The following is a 24,756-nucleotide window of genomic DNA, read 5'->3' as shown; positions in this document are numbered from 1 at the left end:
ACAGCTCCTCCCCCACCTACCTACCTGATACACAATTCTGACCTGATGGAAAAATACTCCCCTATCCACTCTCTTCACCTCTCCATTTACCGACTAATGACTTCCTCACTCATAACCTCATCACACGCACAGTTCCAAGACATTTTTAGAGCTGCCCCAACTCTTTGGAATGGTCTTCTCTGTCATATTCGGCTTGCACCTACTTTCTGCTGATTTAAAAGGGCATTCAAAACTTTTCAACCTCACCTACCCATCTTCTTCTGTCTCTTAAACCCCTCACTACTCACCCACCATTCCAAATCCCCCTCCTATTGTGTGATACTTCCCCCACCTATTTGATTGTAAGCTCTTTGGGGCAGAGTCCTCCCCTCCTCCTTTGTCACTGTATCTGTCATTTGCAGCCCCTATTTATTGTACAATGCTACATAATATGTTGATGTAATAAATACAGTTTACTATAAATTATACTACTAATAATAATATTTTGTGCAGGGACTTCCTGTAATAAAGACTGGTTACTGCTGCTCTCTGGACTTGGGTAAGGTGACTTGGTCTTGTCTCCGCCCCTCCTATAGTTTTCTGAGGACAACTTGTAATGAGTGGGCCTGCAGACTGTTAATGCCCCCAATAATCATGGGGGACCAGGATTTTTTTTCCTGTTGGAGCTTTATAATGGTTCTTTTGTCTTCTACTGTCTCACCTGTAAACATAAATTTCTGAAACGAAGAAGCATGCTTTATATAATTACTGGACACTTTATTAGGTACACCTGTTCAACTACTTGTTAATACAAATATGCAAGAATGCTAATTAGCCAATTACATTAAGGGCTTTATTTATAAAACAGGATCTGACATTCCCTGGTGGAGAATCAGTTACTGCCATTGAAACACCTGGAAGTTTGATGGAATGTGATGGAAAAGGGATTCCTGCTTTATAAATATAGCCCTAACGCAGAACTATTTGCTACATTGTAACATTTGCTGCATCTTTGCAACTTGCCAAGTGTAAGGTAAAAGCAGAGCAGAGTGCTAGGGGCAAGCCCTGAGAATGCAGAAAAAAGACACCCGGATAGTTTCATTTAGCTCCTCTTAACACATTCACAATGTGTTGAAATTCCAAATGTGTGTTTACCCCGCAGGTGTTTGTCATGTTAAAATTGTAATCAACGCCTAAATATTTTATTCCAGCATATCCCTGTGATATATTATATGAATAGATGCAGGTCTCCAACAGTCGGTGTCTCGTGCCTTATTTGTGATCCAGCACTGCAGCTTTTGGAGGCTGCTTTGGTATTTGACACTTTGGAAGTGCTTGTTTGCCCCTTGCTTTCTTACCTTTTCATTGACCCCTGAAATCTACAGGACTCTGCCAAGACATATGGGGGTCAGAGGTAGAAACTGTGCATGGCCAGGCAATCTGACAAACACAGAGGTGTGATATGTAAAGGGTTTTTTAAAATGGAATTAAATCCACTTACTCACCTGTTGCCATTCTCTACTTATTTCTTCTCCACCTTTATGGGATCTTCAGCCATCTTTATTGGCTTGGATGGCGTAAGTCCTGTATGCAACCCAGGATTGCCTGGCATCTTGGCAACCAAAACTGATGCTGCACATGCACAGGACTGCATTGGAACTAAATCCATCCTGACAGACCCAAAACCAACATCGGGCGACCACTGTATATAAGTCAAATTCATACCTGAGACTAACAGTCATGCATAGCCTATATTAGTCAAGCATACCAAAAAATTCCTTAAAATTTACCAACAACATTGCAGTGCAGGGGCTGATCCTACAGATCATGTAAGAGATTTTAGAGCAATTTAAAGCAATCTGAAAGTAGCAATGTGTGGCCATTTTTCATTTCCCCAGAGTAGTCGTGTTTGCAAATCACATATTGTAACAATTACCTTCCCTGTGTATATTTCATCAATAACAAAAATCCATTTCTCTGCCAGATTAGTCTGAATTTTGACAGAAAAGGAACAACATCAATTCATTTTATCCAATTTAATCAATTCAATTAATTTGTGCATCAGGTATGCAATTAACGAGAGCCGGGGTTAGCAGTCAGCTGGAGCTGAGGTTATTTTTTAGGACGGGACTTCTGATTATCCGGCATTACGACTGGTGGTGTGCCAGTTGAGTTCAATTTTAATTCTTCCCAGGGCAAATGTATATATTGGATCTAAACATAGATGTCTCCCCTATTATGACAGTAAAGCTAATAATTTAACCAATCGCTAAAAGAGTAGAAATAAAAAGGTGTTTTAAACACCTATATAAGGAAAGTTTAAAAAAAAGCTTTAAAGCTTTTTTTAATTACATATTTTATAAGTTCTATATAAGGTTCAGTTTGTCATAATCATTTATAATTAGTGCATTCAACATCCTGGAACAGAAGTTTAAAATTCAGACGCGTTTCGCCATTCGGCTTCTTCAGAGGATAGTGAGATATGTCACCGACAATGTTTATGACGAAACACATTTTATAAGGATCTGTTTATGTTCAATAAACCTTATGAACTGAAGGATTTGTCCAAAAAACAGAGGAGGAATTCTCTGGTTGCCAGGTTCAGATATTGCAGTACAGGAAGAGGTATTCTTTTTTTCAGTGGTAAAGTTGTAGTGCAGAAAAATCTCCTTTTTGTAGCCAGGTTCAGCAGTTATTGTGAGAGATCTAAATTCTTCCAGCAGCAATATTAATGGTGAATAAGAAAGAAAGCTGCTGGAAGAATCCAGGCAAGCTAACGAGTCTAGAACTGGTAATTGGTTGGGTTCTAGACCAAGGATATAATGGTATATTTACAATAAGTCATAATTTAGTTTTTACTTCCTATCCACTAGACCTCATGACATTTCTGGGCAAGTTCCTCATGGTGACAATAGTGGACCATTCTCTAGAGAATTCAATAGAAATGCCCACTTGAAAACGCCATTGTAGGCTATCCTGTGCATGGGGTGACAATGCTACTGTACTAATGCAGAATAAACAGCATTGTCACCCTTTGAAAGTGAACCTAAACCTGCATTACTGCAACCTGCATTACTTACTCACCTGTCCCCATTCTTTTGCAGGGTGGCACCATCTTCTTCTTACTTCTCTTTCTGTATGGGATTTTTGGCCATCTTGATTGGCCAGGCTGGGATGAAGTAACCCCACATAGGCATGCAGGAGGTAATTTATACACATGCCAGGATTTCTGAGTATCCTGACAAACAAAAATGATGCTGCGCATGTGCAGCTCAGCTTATTCCAAAAAATCCGAAGCCAGGGAGGTCTGAGGAAATAATGCAGAAGGGACATCACCTATCTCTTTCTGCAGTAATGACTGGCCTGATAGTGTATTCCTTAAAGTGGAACTTTAGAAAGCGTACAAATAATGGATCTACTGGCAGGACCAACAAGTAATAAAAAATGTTACAGGAAGACCCAGAATAAGAAGAACTACTTACAGATTGGCGCATGATTGTTGCACTTTAGGCAGCTGCAGATTTAGGAGGCATTAGTGGTGCTCTGATTTTTACTTGTCACCCCAAGAAGCTCTTTAAGACGGGTGATTTCTTCTAAGCATAGATGACAGGTACACTTAAAGAGGGGAATGTGAAGTGTAATTAGTTTGCCAAGCTATCACAATGCCGGGTAATTAGATGGCACAATCATGGCCTGTATTCATCTCTGAACAGCTTGTCGCGTTCTGGATGGTTATTTTTCACATACAGAATTTTGGATGATAAACCTCCCCATGTTGTGACAATTGCCGGTTATAATGTAACACTGTCAGCCCAGGTGTTCAATTCCACTCTCTGTAGGCAGCTAATGGTGGCAGGAAAATTATGTGATTAACCCTTGTGTCTTCTGCTTCTGGCCGAGGTAGCCCAAATGTCGCCCCCCAAATTAAACCATTCTAATTCTGTTTAATATACAAATTCTATCGGAATTCAGATTTGGTTGTTTTTTTATAAAATTTTTCCATTCAGCACAAATCATTTGAGTGTTTTCATCTTCAAATACAGGATTTGAATATCAAAAGGTAATTTTTATGGAATGTTTAATTGTCCAGGTAGCCATTTTGGCATGAAACCCATTACACTCTGTTGTCAGTGTATTATTGTTACTCCATGCTAAGGATACATTACCAAATAGCTTCCCTTTGACAGTTACCTGCCAACAAATTGCACAGTTGCTACTTATTAAACCAGCTGTCATTGACAGCTTTGGTCCCACTAGGGTTGAGGTTTGAGTTTGCCGCAACTTAAGTTTGTTATAAACTTTTGGTGACTGCTGTTTGCCAAGTTTGCTAACTAATGTGGATGCTTGCTAGTAGAAGCAGATGTAAAGGTTAAAATCAAAGTCCAGCCAGTTATTTACAGTGCCAACCACTTTCTAAATGGTGATTGTCACGCAGTCTCCAGCCAATGAGAACTTTACCCACACTGGTTTCTGGACACTTGCTAATGGGGGGGGTACCCATTGGCTGGTATCATTTAGGCCTATAGGAACGTTCTTTATAATATACATTCCAAAAGGCTAAATCTGTTCCAGGGTTCATTTCATGGGTTTGTAGGAACTTCAAAGAATGTTTATCAAGGCTTCAGTGAACCTAATGCAGGTAAGTTCACCTATGACTGGTCATCACTAATGAATAAGAACCAAAAAGCAGTCATGTGGTCACAAGGTCAGCTATGGCATGGCCATCACATCCAAGATGAAGGCTTCATTTACAGAAAAAAGAAATTTACTTGGCAATGGCTTTCTAAATGGTAATTGTCACACAGTCATCAGCCGATGAGGACTTTGGCCAATGGGTCATAGGGCAATACTTGCTAATTTACACAGAGGCCAGGGTGCCCATTGGCTGGTTTCATCCTTTCATCATCATTTTTAAGCTAATAGTAACATTCCTTACAATATACCTTCCAAAAGCTAAATCTGTTCGTGCAATGGGTCTGTAGGAACTTCGAAGAATGTTCATCAAGGCCATAATGAACTAAATCCAGGTAAGTTCACCTATAATTGGTCCACACTAATGATCAGGAACCAATAGGCAGTCATGTGGTTACAAGGTCAGTTATAAAAGCTAATCAATTCTAAGGTTTGTGCAATGGGTTTGTAGGGAACTTCAAATAATGCTTATCAAGCCTATAATGAACTGAACCCAGACACATTCACCTATAACTGGTTTCCACTAATGAAGGGAACTTTAAAGGGTTCCAGATCATGTGGTCAGAAGGTCAGAGATGACATGGTCATCACATGCAAGATGAAGGCTTTATTCACAGAAAAAGGAACTTACCAATGCTTTCTAATTTTATCCTGAACATATTGGCTCCCATGTCCTCTGGTGCAGATTTGTAAAACCAAGACTAATTGCCACACATTGCCATGTTCGGTATATGCCCCCCTTTGTTTAGACGCCGCCCTATAGGTTGGGCCGTGTTAATGCATTTTGTTTGATGCAGATTTTAAACTACCAGAAAAACAAGTACATGCTTGGCACCTCCATGCATGTTTCAACAACAACATCAGTGATATCTACTTCTGTAGTTCCTTGCTTTGTTCTTGCCTACCATTTGATTGTTCTTACCACATTCTTTGGATGTTTCCTTCCTACTTTTTGTGTTCCAACATTTGCTTTTGCAATTTAAATAGTAAAAGATGCCAGCAAGTTTAGCAACATTCACCCAAAATAGTCTTAAAATGTATACACAGAATTCTCCTCCTTTTTTACCGGGTGTTTCATTCACTAGCATCTACCAACTGCTTAAATTTTGGGTGGACTGACCCTTTAAATTGTATGTGCAGAAATGTGCAATGGCTGGTGTCATTATTTCAGACAATTTTGCCTGTGTTCCATCCTGTATCACCTGTGGGACCTCTCACCTGCTGGCTCAGAAGGAGGAGCGTGATTTTGGCTGCTGTTCATTGTTCCCAAGTATACCCCTTCCCCAGCTTTCTCATGATTTCCTGTTGACACCTCTGTGGTTACTGAGATGTACTTGACACCGGCCTCTCTGTAAAATAGCTGTGAGCGCTCGCTGGTTTTCGCATGACTTGCTCTACACACCAATGTCGGCCTGTCAGATGCTGTTTACGCTGTTTGAACGAGCATTAGCCCTGCGGCGATAGCTGTAACTTTTTTTCCCCTTTTGCATTTTTATTTTGAACTAATTTACGGAAAGCCGTCGAGCGCAGAAGACAATGTCGTACACGGTGCAGATATCTGAAGATCATTACTGATGTACCTGAGATCGGCGACGGGTAAACCAGGGATTCGGAATGAATGAGGCTGATACATAATGAGATGAATCTATTAGAGTTTAGTTGGAGACTTTTATTTTTGGTGCCACCAGGATGAGAGAATGAGATATAATGGAATGCCAGTATGAGGATTTAGCTGGTGGCATCATTTCTGAGGTCACCAGGATGAGAGAATGAGATATTATGGAATGCCGGCATGCCTGTATGAGGATTTAGCTGGTGGCATCATTTCTGGGGTCACCAGGATGGGAGAATGAGATATCATGGCATGCCTGTATGAGGATTTAGTTGGTGGCATCATTTGTGGGGTCACCAGGATGGAGAAACGTGTAAAGGTTCAGGTTACATTAAAATAATCCTTGGCGATTCTGCTATGAAGCTCCTTGTTATTATTAATAAACTGTATTTATAAAGCGCCAACATATTATGCAGCGCTGTACAATAAATAGGGGTTGCAAAGGGCACACAGATACAAACAGTGACAATGAGGAGGAGAGGACCCTGCCCAGAAGAGCTTACAATCTAAAAGGTGGGGGAAGTAGCACACAATGGCCTTGATTTATTAAAGCTCTCCACAGCTGGAGTGGCCCTTTATCAGTGAAGCTGGGGGATCCAGCAAACCTGGAATGGATCTGGTCCAGAATTGAACAAACAGCTAATGACTTTTAGGAAATCAATTCCAGGTTTGATGGATCACCTAGCTTTACTGATGAAAATGTATCCTCTACAGCCTTTGAGAGGCACTTCCTATTCTTAGATGACAGACATTGTTTCTCAAGTTTTCATGCATTGTCACCCATAACATGGACTTCTGATGGAGACTACAAGTGGTAGCTTTAACACACATTACACAGGGATGGTCCACAGTTGTCACCATTGGGAAACTGTCCCAAAAAAATAATATCCTGCCAAGTTTGTGTAAGCCAAAGGTTGCTACAAAGAAGTTAAAGAAAAAGCAGCGGCACTAAGATGTACAAAGGATAAAAAAGAATGAAAACTTACTTTAATCAATTTAAAAAATGCTGCATAGTTCTCCAAGCAAATTATATTGTAAGTATTTGTATTTCTTACCAGTTAGGACTGGACACTGGGTGCCACCATAGCATGGGATTGGGTGAGTTTCTTCCTGAAAATGTAAAAAAAAAAAGTGTTTTTTAATATTCTGGGAAAGCCTATTCTGTGCATACTTGAGATCGGGCATAAGTAGAAGGAGAAGCCCGACGCCTCATGGAATTTGTGATGTGGGTATTCTGGGAGGCTCCAGGTTTCAATTCAGTCTTTATGCACCAGGGTCCACCCCAAAAAAAAAAAAAAAGTATTAATAAATCACACACATATTTTAATGATATAAAAGGGGGTAGCTATTCTTTTATATAATGTTAAAAATGTCATGATAGGTTGGCTTTAATGTAAACTTCCTGCAAAACTGTTGCAGAGGAAAATGAAAAATTTTACCATTTTCATATAGCTGTTTTCTATGCAGAAGAGGGTGTCACCATCCTTCTGTAAATATTCAGGGAATTCTGAATATTCTAATCTTGTGAGGAAACACTACAGTCTAGATCTTAGGCATCTTCTAACAAGATCTTCTTACCCTAGGTCTTCCCGGAAGCATTGTGATATTACTTTCACATACTTATACAACTTTTGTTTTGCAGGTGTTTTTTTCTTATGGGTGCAATGTGGGGATGCCAGCATTGAATTCGCAGACTTTCCAATTCATAGAAGGTTCACTTTAGGCTGCTTTGAGAGAAAAAATAGGTGTCTTTGTTTTTTTGTGCATCACAACTTTATACCACTATATTGGTGCCATAATAAACACATACGTGGAATATTTCCCAGACATTTCCAGTGGGGCCCTGCAGGGCCCAGCGATACTCTTCCCAAGCAGTTTGCTCAGTCGAGTTCCTGTTATGTAAGCGCAGCCAGAGTGCATTCATCCGCATGCTAATCCTCGTGTCTCTACCAGTTGCATTTTCATGCAGACAGGCGGAATAATTCCTCTCGGCCTTCCCTCCATTATTTCTAACCAGCTTTGCAATGATATCCATTTCCAAACTAACAAAATCATTTTATTTTCTCTCCTGCAACAATTAGGTGCAGCAAAAGAAATATCGATTAACAAGAGCGATAATGCTATTGGCAAGCAGCCTGTCCCCCTCCCCTGAGAGTCACCCCTTAGGATCTCCCCAATTTATTAGCAAAGGATTGCTTTTGAGTTATGTATAAATAAATAACGCCTTAGTATTGCAGACGCTGGGTTTTACTCTCATCCCTGCTGCAGAAACAATGAATATTTTGCAGAGCCTCTATTCCCCCAGGAAAATGTTATGACAGCCACGTCTGATGCTAATTGGAGGTCTGCTTTACTAGCAGGTTCTGCGGATCTTCCAGCACAGGCAATTGCCGGATTTTGTATGGTGCTGTGCAGGCTGTTTATCCATTTTGTAAACAAGGCTTATGTGTGCCAGGTTTAAATTGGGACTAGAATCAGATATATGTTAAATGCAGGCATTTGTCAGCGTCACATTTCCAGGTTACCTCTCTGAGATCACAATGCTTTGCCTGACAATTCTGTTATTTGCGATTCACTCCAAAAGGGCTGTGCCATGTCTGTTCAGGCATTATCTGGGGTCACCATCTACTTCCTGGACATGTAAATCCTGGGTCTTAGGCAGTTCTTAGCTACATTCACAAATGTGCTGCAGCCTCTCATTCTGTGCCTGGATACAATGTTACAATCTGATCATTAACAGAGGGGAGACTTGAATAAATGATTATTATTAATATTATTAATAAACAGGATTTATACAGCGCCAACATATTACGCAGCGCTGTACATTAAATAGGGGTTGCAAATGACAGCCTAATACAAACAGTGATACAGGAGGAGAGGACCCTGCCCCGAAGAGCTTACTATCTAGGAGGTGGGGGAAATAAATGCTTCCTCCCACCTGCCTTCCTCATAGCCTAGCCAAAGTATATTAGGCTGGAGGTCAATGCTGAATAAGTTAACAAAAGATCTAGTTTAATATGCATACATGAAATTTGCATGTTGATTTCACTAGGTTAAGTATGGTTCAGATGTTGGACTGGCAATGCATGAGGAGGTAGAGAGATGTACGGCAATGTATTCCATTGGATGATGCCATTTCAAAATTTAGTCTCTAAGTATCTGCCTATAACTGATATTTACTGGTATAACCTATTACAGATCAATATGGGCTCCTCTTCAACTTCTACCGGTATATCAATGTTTCTTATCCAGGGTTCCTCCGGAGGTTGCTAGGGGTTCCTTAAGCAGTTTGCACCTCTCAGGTCCGTATAAGTGACACCAATGATATTCTTGGCTATCTGTAAGGGTGACATTCTTCCCAATGGCCAGCAATGTATGAGGAATTCTTCCCACTGACCCCCACACTAATATACTGTGATCTGTGGATATAGTAATTATAGCCGTGGTTCCCTGAAGACCTGAGAGTTATTTCCAGGGTTCCCCCATGTTAAAGACGCAGAGAAAGGTTGGTGATTTTATGGTTCTGTCATCCAAGGCAGTGTAACTGCAAGTAAATGAAGCCTTCATTGTGGTACCGTTGTCATTTTATTCCACAATTATGACGGTTAGGCGACAACCAACTACAATTCTCTGTCCTGCAGTGCTTGCAGATGTGCAGGTTAACGCACGAGTGATGTTAATATGCCTTGCACACACTGCAGTAATGAAAACATGGACTGACACCAAGAAGAAATGCTGCGTCTGTTCAGTTAGACATGAATCATTGACTAAAAATAAAAGCTGCTTCGGTGGTGCAAGGTGGAGAAATCTACATGCAGAGAATCCTTCGCCTCCCATTGAGGCAAAGAGCACCGGTCATAATGGAGGCCTTGATTTGGGCTGATGTTTTATTACAATCTACAATTGTGATGGGGAGTGAACACTGTGAAGAAGAGCGCGCAGGAAGATTGGAGCATACTCATCAAGGGTGTAAAGCTAAATGGGTGCAAGAAGCCACCAGGGTTCCTTTCTTTTTATACAATATAGGTCATTCGTTGGATAGCTCAGTGAACTAGATGATCCAACTCCCTGCTGGCATTCATTCTGGGAAGTGAGCTGTGGGTGCTGGAGGCAGGATATAGACCAAAGATGAATGGGTGTATTGGGGAATATAGGAATGTCTAATGAATATGCTGGAGGTGGTGTTGAGAATTGACCAATGAATTCTCAGGGGTGAATTGACCATTTTTGTGCAGGGGTGGGATATAGAGTAGTGAAAAACTGGTGTGCTGGTGATGAGATATAGTGGAAACGCCAGTGGTTGTAGGTAGGGGTAGGGGGATAGTCTTTGAATATTTAGGTTTCAACTTAAACTTGATCGACTTGTGACTTTTTTTAGCAAGTGTATGTATGTGTGTGTGTGTGTATATATATATATATATATATATATATATATGTGTATATATATATATATGTGTATATATATATATATATTTATATATATATATATATATATTTTGCAGCCCCTTCTCTGTGTCCCCGTGCATGCTTTTGCCGTCAGAACTGCATTAATCTCAGCAGCATTAAGAAAAGGGGATTGGTAATGCTATTATATTTTACAACAGCCACTTACACCGGTCAATTGACATGAATTATAACTTGTAATATAAGCCATTTCCAGTAATACCCTATAATTCCACGCTACATTTTCTCATTGTGCGCAGCCTGATGTATGAGTTTTAAGAGAGGAGCTCTTCCAGAAGGGAGGCGTGTTGGGATATTTTGTAGCAGGTCGTTGGACGCGGAACACTTGTCCTAATCTTACAGATTGAGAAAGTTTACTGACTGGAGGAGAGAAAAATGATGGTGATAGCTGCAGACAGCAGCTTTATGTGGGAGATACAAAGCAAATCAACACCTGGCCGGCTACTGCGGGTGACATAGCAGCACATTTCCTCCATTTTTTTTTCTATCACTATATAATTTTTTAAATAAAAGTCTCAAAATTAGTTGGAATTGCTAACAAGAAATAAATAAACAAATGGGGACGTTTCATCCCCCCTTTGCTGAAAAGGGCTTTACCCCTCTGGATTGAAGACAACTCACTTCAGTGGAAGAAATTTGTGATGGCTTCCATTCCGCCTTAGAATCAGATTCAAGCTCCTGTGCTTTGCCTTCAAATCCCTCCACAGTCTTGTCCCACTTACATTTCTGTCCTGATAGAAAAATACTCCCCTAGCCATTCTCTCTACTCCTCCAATGACCTACTAATGACTTCCTCACTCATAACCTCATCACACGCACGGCTCCAAGACTTTTCTAGAGCTGCCCCAACTCTCTGGAATGGTCTTCCTCTTCCTATTCGGCTTGTTCCTACTTTCTGCTTATAACCCACATTTTCAAACTTGCCTACCCATATTCTCCTGTCTTTTGAAACCATCACTACTTTCCACCATTACATATCTCCCCTACTGGATATTCCCCCACCTACTGGATTGTAAGCTCTTTGGGGCAGGGTCCTATCCTCCTCCTGTGTCACTGTCTGTATCTGTTTGTCATGACACGAGAGCTTAAAAAGCCATCTTTATTCGTCTATCATTGGCAACCAGCGCTGTGTAAAATGTTGGCGCTATATAAATCCTGTTTATGATTAATATTATGCATATTATTATAATTTTTATTCGTATTATTCATAATATTGTGATAATGTCAACTGGTCAGAAATACTTGATATGCCCAGGTATAGCATTTTACACAGCCTGGAACCTCTCCGCAACCCCACTCATAAGGGCTAATTTATTAAAGCTCTCCAAGGCTGGAGAGAATACACTTTTATCAGTGAAGCTGGGTGATCCAGCAAACCTGGAATAGATTTCCTAAAAGTAATTTGCTATTTGTTAGCAAATGTTTTCAATCCTGGACAAGATCGTTTCCAGGTTTGCTGGACCAGCTTCACTGATGAAAATGTATCCACTCCAGCCTTGGAGAGCTTTAATAAATCAGGGCCATTGTATCCTTCTCCCTGGACACCTAAGAGCAGTTTGGTTTTGCACTCTACCCCACTACTGACTTGGCATAATGCCCTGGTAGGTGCCCCTCCATCCACCTGGTTCTCTTTGGAACACCCAGCTCCACTGGAATTACTGCTCATGGGAAAAGGGACAAGTAACGCTTATCCACCTAACTGCATCTATTTCCCCTATGACCTAACCCATGAGATACCTGTTTTCTGAATCTCCCCGAGGAAGAATTTTTGCGAAACACGTTGAGATTTTAGGAAATCTCTCTACAAGAACTTGCCACCACATTCATTAGTTCGTCTGTTATATTGAAGTTGCAAGAATTTTATTGAGGAACGGGTTTTTTATTCATTTCCAAAAATATATTTTTAGCCTGAAAGAAAAAACTAATGCAGCCACCACATCAAGGGAATGGATCTCATTGCTGATCTCATGCCATGCTGTCCACATTTTTCTGTCCTCTCAGTGACTTCACTGTGCACTGTAAACTGGAGAATATTCAGAAATGCAATATAGAAAACTCTAACAAAAATTAAAATGATGTCCCTGACCATAACCAATTGCCCCCCCACAGCAAAGTGAGTGAAGAGCAATGGTTTATCATGTGACTTTTGGCTGCAGTGTTTGCCTGCAAAGGCTTGTTAAAGAGGACCTGTCAGTATCTCTCCAGAAAAAGTCCTGACTCATTACAATATAAAGAAACATCATCATTTCATCCCCACCTTTATCAATCTACAGTCTCCTGCAGTCAGAAGGAGACATTTCTTCAATCAACAATGCTCCCCCAAGACTGGAGAAGACTATCATGGGTGAACCTGGGTAGTCCAGCAAAACTGAAATGGATCCAGGTTTGAAAAAACTTTGCTAACTAATAGCAAACCATTATTAAAAAATCCATTCCAAATTTTTTCGATCACCCAGGTTCTCCCATGATAGTCTATTTTCTCCAGTCTTGGAGTGCTTTAATAAGAACGATTGTCGTTCGTACACCTGCGCAGTACAGAAAGGGTAAAACTTAGGGGTCATAGAATCCATGAATGAGTCATCTCTGCCCTCTCTATACCCATGGAGTCCTAGGTGTATTGGATCACAGAAGCCCACAGGTATATGAGGAGCAGATATGGCTCGTACATGGAGACTGAAATATGTTGTGAAAAGTACAGGATTTGCACAATTGTGGTATTTCTGAGCCAGTAAGTAGGTGATGACAATGGATGATGCCTTGAAGGTGTAATCCTGCTGGATGAAACATTAGAAGAACCATTGTCAGGGGGAGCACTGCGATAAGAGTTCCTGAATGTGTTACACATACATATAACTTGAGAAAAAAATGTATATGATGACAGGTCCACTTTAAGACAGGGACTTTAGCAGGGCTGCACTGTTGCCTGAGAAGTATTATCAGTTCACTAATGAATTTTAATGCCTGGAATTATTCTTTCTCTAACAGCTGGAGAAGGGCCCCGTCGGCATAAGCATGTTCACGGTTCTTAGCGCCAAGGCGTGGCCACCTAAATGTTTCACTTTGTGTAGTAATCTACACAATGAAAACCATAAGGCAAACGAGGCCGCGTCTATTTCTCGGCACATTTCGGTAAATAATTCAGTGAAATTATTAAGCAGCAAGCGGCTGCCTGATGAAGGGCCGAGGACAGTTGGAGAATATTGCTTTTTACAAACCAAATGAGTTTACGTGTAATTATGCCGCAGATCCCTCCAATAAAGATCGTTATTGGGGCCGCGGATGGATGTGCTGATTGCACAGCGGTTTATCATTTACATACAGAAAATATCATTATCCCGCTACAAAGTCAATACAGTGATGAGCGCTAATGACCTACAGTGATGTAAACTGAGAAAAATTGATATAAAACTTGAGAAACGCTGATGAAGTAGGAGACACGTAGCGTGGAAACCCTCTGGGTTAAATAAAGGTCCTCTGACGAATTGGGAAGAGGGGGGCATACGAGCGCAGCCATTTAATGAATGCATTACATCTCTCTCCTTGTTTAGTGTGCATTGCAAATAACTTACAGTGCATATATTGTGTACTCGTAGCATGACAACCAAGGTGACGATTCACCGGGCACGGCCTACTGCTTCCTGGTGCTGCTGTGTTATATCACAATTAATTCTCATTGCCTTTAAAGGCAACTTGTGGCTGTTTTTAGGGTGCACGCAGATCTTAAAAAATTAAAGTGGCTGCATGGCCAAAGATTATGTGGAGACGACTCCATATAGTTGACTTTAGGCGTCTCCAGTGTGGGGTCCTGTTAATACTGCATGATAACATGCATGATAAAGCATGATAAAACATTTTAGATAATTGTGTTTTCCCAACTTTGTGACAACTTGGGGAACTTTACTTTTTCCAAGCAAGACTGTGCCACTGTGCACATTGCCAGTTCCATTGTTTGGCCGGTTCGGTGTTGAGAAACCCACGTAGAGCCCTGACCTCCACACCTTTGGAGTGAATAGGAATGATTGCCAGATTTCAGGTACGTCTTTGGAGTTCACTAGATGGAGCTTCCTTTTTCATTGCACCAGCTCATCTATTGTATACAAGCGTTCAATAATGCCTTTCCTTAATGGAGCTAAAGCCATGCAGTGATCTCCCCAGACCCTTTTAGCTGGGCGCACCACCCGGCATTTTTCAGTAACCAGGTTTTTTTGGGTGATAACTGATGAGTTGGGTGACAATTCAGGGACTTTTACCCAGCTACAATTTCTTCCCACCCGGCTTAAAAAAATGTCTGGGTTGAGTACTGCAATAATTACACATTGTTAGAAAGCCCCCCAAGATCCCTCCCTGAGTGGTTGGTTCAGGAAGGTGGATGAGCTGTGCTTAATGGAAGAAAGCTACCATGATTCCTGTGACTCAGGATCTCTGTTTACTGAAATATGGCGCCCTGGATTTTATTTAGGGATAGAGTACAATACCTAAATAGGTGCAATGTGACCAGTGGTGGCCAGGTAATATTCTCTTGATACCATGGATAGAAAACCCTGTACACCAATTAATAATGCAGTTCCTGCCCATCATGTACTCTGTAGGTTTTATTTCGGGATTATGAAAACTCATACATAAGTTTTAATGATGTTTTTTCAAACTAACTGTGTATTCCAGTAAGTGTTTTTGCTTTTTGAGTAACACGTGTTACGATATACATCCTCGCTGAACTACCTCATCCCCTCCCTTATTCTCCTCACCCCTTGTTTTCTCCCCTAATTCTTTTCTCCTCCACCTTTTAAAATTATATATTTGCAGAATGGTTTGTAGAATCGGAAATGTCACAAAATTGATATCATTGTTTTACAGATCTTTTGTAAAAGGGGGTTATAACTCTGGTTTCTGTCTCAAAGAATTATATGTACTGTGGTTTTCACAAAAATAAAAAGAATGATTGCCAGATATTCTCATCCAACATCAGCACCACACTATTACTCCTGGAAAAACTCCTACAAACCGACCCTGAAATCATGTGGATGGGTGGAGGCTCCATATTTAGCTTGCCATGATTTTTGAATGGGATGTCCAAGTTCTATTGGTGTCAAGGTCTGATATCCACAAAATATTTGATTTGCTAGTGTTTTGGTAAACCGAATTACTAAAATAAACGTTAACATGTTAGGCTATGTCCATGAGGTTGAGACGTGTATATCATTTCCTCATACCAGGGAACATGGAGAGAAGTTACGTGTAGATTTCCCTCGCAATGTGGCAGCCACGGGGAGCTGCATTGGATCGCTCGGTCACAGGCCCATCTGAACCTCCCCTTAACCTTGTTGCAAAACTCTGCAGCTGTCATTAAAATAATCTTTGGTGTTCATGCCACAGATTTGCCTTGTTTGGTCACTGGTGACAAGGCTTTGTCCTTATCCAATTGCGCTCTTGTGTTGTCATCCTGTGGTCATTTCAATGCATTACTCCGGCAGACCACTGTTATCATTATCGGGAATCCATTCTCAGAAATGGAGAGGTGGAACACTGTCACATGGCGAGATCATTTTATCCAGTATATTTGGCTTCAATGGATCCTACTCAGAGGGAACTCTTCAGTTGTGAGGAGGAAACATAAACTGGTGATTACCACACTGGAGGGGTGTTTGACTATCAGAACGCTTTTAATGCAAAGGGTCCACCTTCGTTATCACCATGTGATCAGTCTCCTTATTTAATATAGGAGCATTCCCATCATCCTTTACAAGTTCAAGATTAATATAGAATATCACTGCAAAGGTAAACTCCTGTTTTGGGGGATTCCAAACCTCATGAATAATAAGTGAGATTTTTGGCAAGTTTTGTCCACAAATATTCTGGCTTCGGTCAGTTTATAAATACATAGCGTGTGGTCATTGATGTAAAGAGGGAATTTTTAGGAACATTGGAGTAGATTTTGTGTTGAAGTGCAAGCCCTGCTTATCCATAAGTTCTTATTACCATGTAAAAACAATAGTGGAGACTTTTTAAAACAACTAAAGAAAAGTTACAAAATATTCCAAAATACTTAACATGTGACATCATTGGGGTCCTGAGAATGCCGAGATCCAAACCCAATGAAAACCTCCACTTGTAAAGTCATCCTGTAAGATTTATATTCCTCTGAAATAAGGACCATTACGGTCGGCAGATAAAAGCCTGGGTGTAAGGAAAATATTTGATACATTTTCAATGATTTATGATTCTAATGCTTTTCATTGGTGGTATTAATTTGTACCACCAAATGTAGTATAGTTGTAGTATAATTGTAGTTTGATGCACAGTGTAATTTAAAGAGACACCTTTTCCATGCATGGCATAGTAATTGTGTCTTTGCGGAGGACCCTTCGATCCTCATGTACTCATCTGTGTCCCCTTCCTGCTTGGTGCTCAAAGCAGCCAAGGTGGAGACATGCAGTGATATTAATACCTAGGGATTGGCTGTTGGCCCCTAAGCAGTATAACATGGGAGCATTTCATATGCTGCCCTATACCCTAAAGTTGGTGTTGCTGGCTTAGAGGAAAGAAGCACAAGCATGGTATTTCTGATCAGGAATAGAGTCCATTTGCAAAGTTAATTTACTCTTAAGATGGCAATGTCTCTTAAAATTGCAAAACAGATTGTATATGACAACTACAACGGTTGTGTCAGAGGTGATATCAGAATTTAGTATTATTCTAAGCACAGATTTGAGCTTTTAGCCCCAAAAGGTAATTTATCTAGAGAACACTGAACATTCACCTTCAATGGGATGATAAGTTCATAGCTGTGCACCCTTTAAAGAAAAAAGAAAAAGTAAAATACAGCTGAAAGTTATTGTGAACTAACGCAGGAAGAATTGTTGTCACCCGCCGAGCTGTCACCGTTAAATTATTTTCTTCTGCCATTTACGAGTTCCGTGCAACTTTGAAGATAAGTAATAAGTATGAAAAGTTTTCCCGAGTTAGACGCACAAGAATGGTTCATTCATAATTGAATATTGCAAGATTTCCTTTGATTCTATGAATTTATAATTGGCGTCTGTACAGGCTCACGTTCAGTTAGCGGAATTGTATATTTCCCTCACTTTTTCGTAGCCCGCTTGCCGCAGAGCTATCTCCACTTGTCTTGCAGAGATTTTTGTGAGCCCGGCTTCATAAATAAAGAATCAGTTGGTGAAATTTTCTCTCCGTTTTGGAGTAATAAACAGCAGACGGCGGCAATGAAGATGGTTTATATAGGCCGAATGAAAGCAGCTTCGCCAGCTAAAATGCGTCCGGCCAGTAATTGGCTTGCAGAGAGAAGGTCACTTCTTTGACTGTTGTACGTTTGCATCTGGTCTGCTCATTATGCAGCAGATAGGAATTGGTTAATTCTGAACCGTCATCCATGACCTTGTTTTGATTTTCAGTTCTTCTTGCTGAGTGATTGGAAAGAAATGGGCTGCACAAGTCCAGTAATTATGTATAATGGCATTCCTTCTCTTACTCATCCAGTGTAGCATTTCACAGGTTTATTTGTTGTGTTCACTGAGGATCAGTGGGCTTGCTCTGGATTGTGTTTGATTATTTAAAGGAAACTGTAGATAGGCATGTGAGCAGCCATACTGCTGCAAGCATGGAAACCCTTTATTGGCGGATCAGTGGGCCCCTATGCATTACTACTTGTGGCTGAGGGCGGGATAGGGCCCTTGTGCAATGGCACAATTTATGCCATTTTATGTCCATTCCTGCCCTTGTTCAGAGATGATAAATGTTGCATATATATGTTTTTATACCGTATACTTTTTAACCTGCAATGATCCATCAGTTGCCATTTCTTGTGACATCACCCATGGAACTATGCCAGCACTGTTGGGCAGGAGGCTATACCACTTCTCTTGCAAAACGATACCACCTGCAAAGAATCAGTGCCCATTGCTGGAACCTGTGCTCTGTTCAGGGGTATACACTGGATCCACAGGACACTAGGATCCCGGGAAATCCTGGGAAAGTACCATAGGATGCCGAGTGGTTGGGGAGTTGGGATGTGAAGAAACAAAGGACACAAAGTGATACAATGCATTCAGTGGGTTCTTGTTCTTGGAACATCTCATCCCCACAATCTGGTTTCAGTTCACATTCACTGACTGGAGTCAGGAGGGGTATAGACTAAAGGTGAGCACATTTCTTGTCTTCTGTCAAATAACTCTTCCTATATATTGGATAATATCAGGGGGCAAAGTGCCATATCTGGTGAGTCTGGCAGGATCCTATTATGGCACAGTGTGCTATTTCATTCACCTGGGGGCAGCTGTATTTTATATGTAAGTTGTTTTGCTTGCCTGTAGTATTACAAAGCGATTGAACTTTTGTGCTTCTACATACAAGGACATTCCAATAAATCTAAAATCAAAAGCTGACTCTTTAATTGATCTTACCTAAAGGCCATTAAGCAGAAATGCAAAGCGCGTTAGCTAAGACATACACAGCCACTAGAGGGGGTATCTACAAAATGCAGAGACCTGCAACAGCAAGAAATACATGTACAATTACAAAAGTGACTGCACAAATGGTTTTCCAGTAAATGTTAACAGAATTGAAATTGTATACTTGCTGCAAATATGTTCTTTATTTCCCTGAACATACAATTATAGTGGATTCTGGGAGCTCTGACACGTACGTTTGATCTTCCTTCGTTATGCTGTGTGTGAGGCCTGGTTAGAGCACAATCAGCATTATTACCCCAGATGCGCTGTGTACGTGCCGTTCAGTGTTGGTTTAGCATTGTGGAGATGTGCGCAGAGCCTGCCTGGGAGATGTTTGCAGTTGGAGTCATTATCTGTGTTCCTGTCACTTCCACTCAGTGCTCTCCTCCATAAACTAATGTTAGTGCATCGCTGGGGAACTCCGCCTGTGGGAGGCTGGAAAGAAGCTCGCCTGTCTCCTGATAATTTGCTGTTTGCAGGCATTTCCTCCATTTCTGGAAGAGACGGACACTGCTGCAACTGCAACAATTATAGTCTTAGATTGGAAGATTCGGGGCAGGGTCCTCTCCTCCTCCTCTGTCACTGTCTGCATATTCAGTGTTGCAGAATATGTTGGCACTATATCAATACAGTTTAATAATAATATTAGTGTAGTTCTCTTCATTGGCTTCCATTTCACCTTAGAATCAAATTTAAACTCCTGTGCTTTGCCTTGAAATCCCTCCACAGCTCCTCCCCCACCTACCTACCTGATACACAAATCCCTCCACAGCAAGCTCTTCGGGGCAGGGTCCTCTCCTCCTCCTGTGTCACTGTCTGTATCTGTCATGACACGAGAGCTTACAATCTAAAAGGTGGGGAAAGTATCACACATGAGGAGGGAGATATGGAACGGGGGTGAGTAGTGAGGGTTTAGGAGACAGAAGAAGACGGGTAGGTGAAGTTGAAGCGTTGGGTTTTGAGTGCTCTTTTACATGAGCAGAAAGTAGGAGCAAGCCGAATAGGATAAGGAGACCATTCCAGAGAGTCGGGGCAGCTCTAGAAAAGTCTGTGCTTGCTGATGAGGTCACCAATTTCCACGTCCTGCAGTAGTTCTTTAGTTCTCAGTAGTTGTCCTTGTTTCTAACATTTGACTTTTTAGAATCTTTTGCCAACGTATGTGTCTGATTTGTTGCACACCTTTTACCGATGTGACCTGCGTACTACGTAGTTGGCATGATTGTCACTTCCTCCAAGTTGTCGAAGTCGTTAAGCTGGAGCGCTGTGTATCATTCACAACGCAACACTGAATGTAATTTTGGCAAATTGTGAAAACACCTTCTCCGGGCAACCTGTTTACACATCGTGTTCAAATAATCTCACAGTATTTCTATCACGTGGTGTACGTGACTGTGATATAACACTTCTGCTGCTGATTTCCAACACAACTATATACCAGTAGCATGGCACCTGATGTACCTAACAAAGATATGTATGAGTGACACATGTCTTATATTTGAAGAGGACCAAAGGAGCTAACACTCTAATGTCCCGTAACAATCACACACTAATATTATACATTTATATAGCTCTGGCATATACCAAAGTGCTGTACAGGGAACACTGAGCCAGTCCCATCAGTCTCTGGACAGAGGAGCTGACACTCTAATGTCCCGTAACAATCACACACTAATATTATACATTTATATAGCTCTGGCATATACCAAAGTGCTGTACAGGGAACACTGAGCCAGTCCCATCAGTCTCTGGACAGAGGAGCTGACACTCTAATGTCCCGTAACAATCACACACTAATATTATACATTTATATAGCTCTGGCATATACCAAAGTGCTGTACAGGGAACACTGAGCCTGTCCCATCAGTCTCTGGACAGAGGAGCTGACACTCTAATGTCCCCACACAGTTACAAATTGCATGTGTCCCATCAGTCTCTGGACAGAGGAGCTGACACTCTAATGTCCCCACACAGTTACAAATTGCATGTAAATCATGATTTCACACCATAACAGGCTTGTTATCTTTGCTGATTAAAAAGTAATGGACAACTTTGGCCAAGTTCAATTCCTGCTGGATTCACTGAACCTGGTCCAAGTCAATCATTGTCTGCCATGTATCTTAAGAACAAGCTTACAGGTAATGTTTGCCTTGCCAACTGAGCAGTGGGCATGGTAAACAGTGGGCAGCATTTGTATGCTCCAATTTCTGCATGTATTCACTGAAATCTAAAACAGTGAATGTCTGAAGTTCTGACCCATGGTGGGATCAAACTCCAAGCCCATTCCCACTGATGACTTATCTGTAGCACTGAAAGAAGACCTCTGCAGAAAGTTAAATATCAATGTATTTTCTGATACAGCAATAGTTACACCCTTAGAGCTTCTATACCCACTACAGAGAATCTCATGGAGGATAAATGTGCAGTTTTATCCTGGAAGTCATTCTAGGTATGATTCTGCACAGACGGTGTTTTAATTCACTTTAATATGTTCGCAGTACTGTGCGCATCCCAGACTTTATCTTACTTCATTCGTTCTCTGGATAGTTGTGGATAAAGATTATCAATTTGTTTTCCAGGTTTTCAACACTCGTTCCTTTATTCTTCGGAGATTTTACAAGGGGGATATTTTAGTTGCTGCTTCTCCTGGCTCAATGGCATCTTGGCACCAGTACAGTAAGGTAGGACCTCTTCATTTCTACGCATTGCTTGTTTATAATGATGCAGAGTTGCTGATGGTATATTATAGAATGTATGCAAAGTACAATAATTAACAAGTCATATTCTGCAACCTAATGACCTCTATGCCTGCCGTGCTGGGTCACATAGCCCTGAGAAGAGTCAAATTCTCTGGTGACCCTGCTACTGTGTTCACTTCATTGTTTTCCCTTTTGTTGCTAATGAATGGATTATTGCCAATCAGCTAGGAAGCTGCAGATTTCTTTATTTAGGCAAAGGATCTTTCCTGCCCATGTGGACAAGTTTAGAAAACTTGCATATTTCTGCTTCATATCTGCTTGATGTGCCATAAGGGAAAATCTTTTGCATCAATTTAGCCACCACAAACTAATGAACTGTGAATGTTTCCAGCTTGGTTGAATTTTTGTTGACTTAAAACTGCATTTAAAGCTCCACCCAAAACCTTTCCTTTTTTATCTTGGATGTAACAGGAAAGGGTAAGGACCATCATCAGGTTAATATTGCTTTGCTTTCCTTCTATATCAGGGACAGGAAGTTATGGGAAGTCTCTCCAGGAGGTTTCCCTGGGTTTTCCAAAATGGCATCTGTGACATTTAAAATCCCTCCAATTTTGGATGTTTCTTGTCTTTTACCTGTTGGTTCCTCGCAAAAATAGGTAAAAAGAAACAAAATACTCCCAATTTTATTAATCATTCACTCACAGTACTAAGCACAATTCATGTCAACAATACTAAGCCCTGACGAAGGAAACCTATGAACCCCGCATCACGTTGGCTTTTTATGATATATGTGTTTCATTAAAACCTAATCTGGACTTTAAAGGGTTCTGCTTTTGGCACTTTCCCCCTTTCATTATTAACAAAGAAAACTAGACGGAAGATATTTCCCTCAAATAAAGATAGGAATATATCATCTTACTTCCTGTTCCATATGACACAGAATGTTTACATCAGGTTTTTTAGTATCATATTAATTAGGTATTAGGTAAAACAGTTTCGAATTAACATACATATTAAAAAGACAACATGTCAGAAATCTACCATGACATAAAGAGCAATACAATCTTGAGGGCTCTTACACACAGCACACACATATACTATATACATAAACATATATCTATAACACATTCATTAGTGTACTGTGTGCATAATTGCCGCCATGCACTGCAGTGTTTGCTTTTTTTTTCCTCCCTGTGTAGTTCTGTGTTTTGCAGATCATGTCATGCAGCGTAGCGCTTTGGAAAATGCTGCACATAATTATACCATGCCCCGCACAGCACATTGGTGAGAACTAATGCTGTAGGATATAAGGCCTTTAAATAAGCCATAAGTATTGGACCTGTCTAAGCAATGGTGCCCAATGCAGCTCCATCCAACTGTTAAATGAACCCTGACAAAGGTTCTACACTACAATAAAACTGTAGATTTTTAATAAAAAGAAAACTGGCAATGGTTGGGAAGCAATTTAGTTCATAGTGCAGCCAATCCAACAGCTTTTATATTATCTTTATAAAAAAGGACTTTTTGCTGGAACAGTCTTCAGACCCTAGCAAATGATAAGCAGTGATAAGGAGAAGATTATATATGTGTTATGAGTATCTGACAGATGTAACATTAATCCAATGATTAAGACGGAATATGAATCTCGCAGCTCCATCCGGGACTGTCAGAAAGCCGGCCTGGCTCTGCCTGTACCAATTAACGAATGGTTAGGCTACTAAAAACTGGAGATAATGAGAGTAAGGACGGAGCCCTCGATGGTTCGCTGTACATTGTCGCAGTGACAAGTTCATTTTAATGGGTCATTAAAGAGGAGAGAAAGTATTCTAAGTACTGTTTTGACGTGTCCGAGGAGCAATAATCCTCATCACCTTTTACCATGTCATTCCAATCCCAGGGTTTCTTGGTCCATTGTGCCGGATAGCGTTCAGTGGATACGATGAGCTATATATATATTTTTTTGGCTTTCTCCTTGTTTTACATCTATCACTACCAATAACATCATGGTTAGATCTGCTGTTTTTTCTCCCCTGGGGCGACATATGGAAGTCATGTTCCCGTAGACATCGGACATGACTGGATAATAGGCCAGAAAGACGCGCGATTTGACTCGGCCGGTACAGCGCGGTAATGAGCTGTACAAAGTTTCAGGCTCGGACCTGTCATCCGTCAGATTTACTGTCCGCTCTCGGGAAAGGGCAGGAGCTTTTATTGGATGTGACTTACAAATCCGGCGCGGGGGACCGCAATGAATTTTGATGCTGCGGAGAGGCGCGGAGGCCTGTATCGCCTGATCCTACGTTACAACATGTCCGTCTCTTACTGCCACCAGAGGACCCATTCGGCCAACTTAGGGCACTTAGTGCTTCGCTCTATGCTCCTTGTAAATCACATCGCTGGGCCCGATGCAAGCTTCAAACATCATACACTCTCATTTACTGTCATGTTTCGCACTGAGTATTCTAGATATTAAATCACATCTTGTTCAGGATCACTTACAGCCCAGAAATTAATGTGTTTGGTGTAATGCAGTCTCGGGAACATGACATCTTTTCAATCTGCCAGCCGCGGAGATATTGAAGTGTCATTCGCCTCTAACGACTGTGTGGCAATGGCACAAACTCCCCACTGATGAGAATCCCTTTGCCATTAGTTCAAAGCATATCCGCCTTGTATGCAGCAAGATCACAGTGTTGTACAGCAGATTGAAACCTGGTAGTTGTTTCTTTTTATCTTCACTTAGCAGTCAAGCAACAGAAAATGCCCGCCAACCCCAAACAGTCACCGCCTCCCCCATTTAGTTTTTTTAATATTTTCCTTTTTGGGAACTCTTTAGATTTCCCTTTGCTGC

The 24,756-nt window shown here is 41.0% G+C and overlaps 1 protein-coding gene across 3 annotated transcripts in view; it reads left to right on the top strand.

Moving 5' to 3' along the window:
* PTPRF (protein tyrosine phosphatase receptor type F) overlaps nt 1-24,756 on the top strand; it is a 552,192-nt gene that overhangs the window by 215,379 nt on the left and 312,057 nt on the right. For all 3 annotated transcript variants that reach the window (XM_072419315.1, XM_072419313.1, XM_072419316.1), the window contains one exon: nt 21,786-21,887. The gene's annotated coding sequence lies outside the window, so the exon portion shown is untranslated. The remainder of the gene's footprint in view (nt 1-21,785; nt 21,888-24,756) is intronic.

Source organism: Pyxicephalus adspersus, chromosome 8 (genome assembly GCF_032062135.1).
Source record: "Pyxicephalus adspersus chromosome 8, UCB_Pads_2.0, whole genome shotgun sequence".
NCBI classification, from domain to species: Eukaryota; Metazoa; Chordata; class Amphibia; order Anura; family Pyxicephalidae; genus Pyxicephalus; species Pyxicephalus adspersus.
The sequence above is the reverse complement of the archived record's forward strand: the minus strand, read 5'-3'. Positions and strand labels throughout refer to the sequence as shown.